We start from the raw sequence: 5,269 nt of genomic DNA, 5'->3' as shown, positions 1-5,269 counted from the left end.
CGTGCTAATGCTAATGCTAATTTTCGCTAGAGAAAAACAGGCTTAAAACCGTTAAAACAAAACGTACTCACCGGAAAAAACTGATCATCCGACTCATTGATGGATCTTTTATTAAAACCATATACTGAACAAGACTGTTTGCATGCAACCACAAAGTTACAATTAACTTTAGTGAACTGAAAACACTGTGAAATAGCTTTATCGTCAAATTTAAATTAAATGGGACCATAAATTACAAAATGAACATCATGCTGTATTGACGAAGACTTGAAACTAGCGATTGAGACCATTAACTCGTTAGGAAACAGTTTACTGAGGTAATAAATCAAGAGAGAAGTAGGGTCATTTTCTCATAGACCTCCATACAATCTGACTTCTTTTTGCAGCCAGTGGAGTCGCCCCCTGCTGGCCGTTGGAGAGAATGCAGGTTTTTGGCACTTCCACACTGGCTTCATTTTTCAGCCCCAGACGTTGCTGCTTGGGCTGAACTGAGGGGCTGCATAAAGGACCAGAGCAAAGATATTCCTGTAGAGCCCCAGAATATAAATACAGACCTGGAAATGTGCAGAATATATCCTTTTTTTAAAAAGTGAAATACATTACAAACATTGCAGTGTTATATGAGGGTTTACAAGTTCCTCCTACAGTGCAAATTTTGTCCATAATGAGTTTCAGCTCATTGTTTATCTGTCCGGCTGCAACTTTACTGTTCTGGTTCACTCTCAGAGCTCTCATAGTGTCGTTTTCAGAGAAAAAGCTGTAAAAAGCCGCTGTACACTACTATAACTTCAGATGAATTCCATGTAACGTTAGCATACAACAACCTGATGACACATAAAGCAACTATTTCTCTGATTTTAAAGCAACCACAGATACACAAAGCAGACGGGAGAGAAAACACGTGAGACGGTAAACTGCATGCTCTTTATTTCGCTTCTTACGGTATAAAGTTGAGGAAACACGTCGCCGTGCTGGTTCAACAGATAAACAAACAGCGAGAGGTTTGAAGTGCCGCTGACTCTTAAATATCTTAAACTCTCTAAATGTCACATTAGTCGTGTTCAGTTTGTTGTCGAGATGTTTTTTTCAGTTCTTCTATTCTCAGGGATGAAACAACGGATACACAGCCGATGTCAGAACGTTTCACTGTTCATCTCGGCTTTAATTGAAAACGATGTTGAAAACTAATTTCAAAAGAGAAATTAAGACTTTGAAAAGTGTCTAAAGAAAAAAACAACACGGTCATTAAAACTCTACCCGCCTCCTATTCTCTCTCAATTAGATGATGTTTGCCTGAAATTAGACTGTAATTACACTGACAGACTGCTGCTTTCAATATTTTTAAAGCACAGAAACAATATTACACATTCACTTATTACAGTTTTCTTTGTAAAAGAGAAGCAGTGAACGTGTTTCTGTCATTTTCTTAAATTAAATGTAATGAGCCCAGATGTTTCATCACAGTTTGCTTTATTTGCACAGATAAATGAAAGAAAAGTGACAACAAGATACTATTGACTGGAGCTCAGGGATCAATAAACAATAAATGAAATTCACTTTTATTTACAGATTGACAGTTTTTTTTTTTGTTTTTATTTGAACTGACTGAACATCTTTCTGTCTTTTTTTTGGTTTGTTTATCTCCAAACAACCAACAGAAATAAAACACTTTTTTTTACATATGACAACAAACTAGCAGTTAAAGGTCAGAGGCTTCAGAAATCACAAATCATTAATTTTGATTTTGAGGCTGTCAGAGAGTTTCACGTGTCAGATATTTGAGTTTGAAGGTCAGACGCTCGTGTTTACTGCCCGCGCTGTTGCGTTTGGTCATTTCAAGCAGAAAAAAATCTTCTTTTGAAAGGTTTTTAAAGGTCTGGAGAGGATTAAGTATTTAATTAATGTGAGAAAAATAAACTTTTGTCATTTATAAAGCAAATCAACTTCCTTGGTTGCTGGGCAGACAACTATTTTGGGAATGAATGAATGAATTGTCGCCATCATAACACATCTGTGGTCGTTTTCCTCTTAAAAATTCGTCCTTCGGGAGACTGAAATCTACAAAAGCTTCGTCTTCACTGTAAGTTAACACATATATAATCTTTATCTAAACATATGAAGCAACATACTGTTGAGAAAGGTTCTGATCCGAGCCTGTTGAGATTTTTAATGAGGTTTTCTTACTTCTGAAACAGAATCCAGAAGTTCTCTCTACTGTTCCAACCAACGCGGAACCTGCAAGACCTTCGTCTCTCTGCTGCTGTAATCTGGATTCATCTTTAGTCTTCTTCAAACTGAGAGACGGTCGAGTGTTTTGACTTAAAGTTAGAAGCCGTTGAATCCAGAGGAAGTTAAAAAAAAAAAAAAAACCCCAGAGCTACAGAGACTGGACATGACCTGCTGCTCTCCTCCTCCTCCTCCTCCTCCTCCTCCTCCTCTTCCTCGTTCCTCCCGCTCTTCTCTGTTTACATGAAACATTCTTTTTCCTGCTTCAACTCCTCCATCTTGTTTTCATGCTGCTTGTCTGTCTGTTTCCTGTCTCTCTCTCTCTCTCTCTCTCTCTCCTGGTCACACACACACACAGATTAAACAGTCTCGTGACGGATAGACGGGCCTCTGGTTGGGGCGGGGCGGGGCTAAGCGCTGTCACGTGTCAGCGGCGGGGGCGGCGGCTGATTGGTCGGTTCGGGAAGCGAGGGCAGCTTTACTGTTGTGTTTCCTCACATCAAACACCTTTTCAACCCGTTGCTTTGACAACCATCAGCCAGCAGCTGATTGGAGCTGACGGAGGCAGGTTCAGACGGGGCCTCCAGCCGTCCTCACGCCGCACTGCTTCGGTTTGGTGGATGAACACGGTTTCGTTTCAGACGCCAATCACACGCAATTCCAAGAGTCTTAACGGACTCCAAAACATGTCAGCTGTGGAAAATCCTTCACTTAAAGCTCCACTAATCAACATTTATGATATTAAATTCATTCAACGTCTCTGTTAAATGAAAGTGGATCCAGTAGTTTCGGGAAATTTGACCAACCCTGCAGCTCTACGGAGCTTTTTGGCCTCCTTTAGCTCCTGGTTTTGGTTTTGCGGCGCATTTACTGTCTGGTTCAGTCTCAGATGGATGGATTCAGTCCGATTTTAACCCAGAGTTGGAACCAAGAATTTCTGTCAGATCAGTAGTCATTTCACGTGCAGGTTGAGGTCTGATCAGAGCCGTCAGACCAGTTCCACAGTCTCATAAAGTTACATCAGTAAGTACAGAAGTAAACAATAACAAACATGGCGTAGAAGAGAGCGTGTTGTGTAAACAGCATCTATGAAAGCAGGTTAATCCAGCTTTGTGCTAGTTTCTATACAAAGTAAATATCTAAAAATAAAGCTGCCTGTAGACATAAGCTCATGGTTATATGAAGAGGAAGTGGACACTGAGTTCAAAGTTGCTCGGTGGCGCATGAAGCCAGAAAAGTCTGACCTGTTCCTGCAGTGTTTTTTGGGCCCACAGAGCATGCTCAGTAGAGTCCTTCTTCAGCTGACTTCCTGTGCTGCTGGAAGTTGTTCGGAGGACGACAAACCCAAGAATTTGAGGAAAATTCTGTGATAATGTCATTGCCAAACATGAACTGGTTTCAGCTTCTCAGATGTGATGAGTTGCTCTTCTGACGTTTTACAGATAAAACAATGAGTCAAGAAAAATGATTTTATTATTTTGATTTGCTTTTTGTGAAGCACTTTGAACGTAGATTTTGAAAATAAAGTTTCCATAAATAATGATTATTATTATTATTGTTTTTATAATAAAAAAAACAGTTCAATGCAGAAAATGAGGCACAAAATATTCCCTCCTTTCAGTTGTATTTGTGATTGTCTTATCTACTTTTTAATTTATTTTTTAATCTGTGCTGGTTTTTTATCACATTTTCATATTTTTCATTTTCCGTGTGTCTCAAACTGTTTCACTGTTTACATTTGTCTTATTATCAGCCTGTCAGTCATCTGTGAAGCATTTTGAGTTGCACTAACCTGAGTGAAAGGTGACATATGATTGATTGCTTGATTGATTAAAATACCTCTGCTTTAAATCCAAGTACAGATATTTTTGTGACATAAACAGAGCCCTGTTATTTACTACTAATTTGTTTTTCCAACACGCCTACAACCAGCCTTCTCTTTTGCACTTTCACTGTGTTTACGTGGTATTTGCAAGGTAAATATAAATGTATGTAAATATATCTTGTATGGAGTGGTTCTTCTTTTTTTCTTATTAAAATAATTAATTTATCTGGAAACTTGTACTGAAGTTTCTTTGTAGAAGAAGAGAAAAAGAAGAAAAAGTGTCCGTTTTTAAAAAAAGATGTGGACTCTTTTGTGTGTTTGTCATGTTACACTGATGGAGGCTTTCTGCCAAAACATGCAAGTTATTCTGCAGCAAAAAAGATATTTTTAGGTCATCATCATCATCAGCCTGCAGGAGCCAGGATGAATTTATTCTCCCTCTCTGAAAAGCGAGGCAGCCGCATTTTGATTTTTCTTGATCAGATGTCTTTTCCATCATCTCCATCACCGACCTGCAGCCCCGCACTCAGTGTCCCTGATTTGCACTTTGATTCAAGCACCACTGGATAAAGCAAATTTCATCAAAGTTGTTTCCTGAATAAAAAAAATGAAGGAGTTTAGTTATTTCCCTCTGCGGAGCGCTGACGCTGACAGCTGACTGAGGCTCAGACTGAGCGATGGATCCATGTGAGCGAGAAATGTGACAAAACACCAACAAAACCAGCATCGTTTTCAACCAACATGGCCAGTAGGTTTATGGGAATCTGTGATTTTGTGAAGAAGAAGAAAGAAACAGAGAGTTACAGTCTGTGGTATGACAGTTAAAACCCAGAGACACATCGAAGTTATTCATCATTCATTCCTTTATGTTCTCAGTAAAGTTCAGCAATCTTATGTTTTTGGAGATTAATTTTGAATAACTAAACCACATCTCAATGATTACAGAATTATGCAAATGTAGTTGCCACTTACAATACTGATGTCATGTTCAGATCCTGTAGCATCTACAGCCTCAAAGCTGTTTAACGTGTGTGTGATTGAAGGAAAATGGCTACAGATATCATATTGAATAAAATATGCTGGAGCTCAGTCATACACTGGTTATTCCACCCAGTAACATGTTGTTTAAAACCCAAAAATACTTAAAACATAACGTCAGTATTGTAAGTGGCAACTACATTTGCATAATTCTGTCATTACTGAGATGTGGTTTAGTTA

The 5,269-nt window shown here is 38.8% G+C and overlaps 1 long non-coding RNA gene across 1 annotated transcript; it reads right to left on the bottom strand.

The window, feature by feature from the left end:
* Window positions 1-1,453: 1,453 nt before the first annotated feature.
* LOC122998703 lies at window positions 1,454-2,349 on the bottom strand. The gene is made up of 2 exons (XR_006407485.1): window positions 2,185-2,349; window positions 1,454-1,876 (listed from the first exon to the last, which is right to left on the bottom strand). It is a non-coding gene; the product is annotated as an uncharacterized LOC122998703 (long non-coding RNA).
* Window positions 2,350-5,269: the final 2,920 nt, after the last annotated feature.

The sequence above is a fragment of the Thunnus albacares genome, chromosome 15 (assembly GCF_914725855.1).
Source record: "Thunnus albacares chromosome 15, fThuAlb1.1, whole genome shotgun sequence".
In the NCBI taxonomy this organism is placed as follows: domain Eukaryota; kingdom Metazoa; phylum Chordata; class Actinopteri; order Scombriformes; family Scombridae; genus Thunnus; species Thunnus albacares.
The sequence above is the reverse complement of the archived record's forward strand: the minus strand, read 5'-3'. Positions and strand labels throughout refer to the sequence as shown.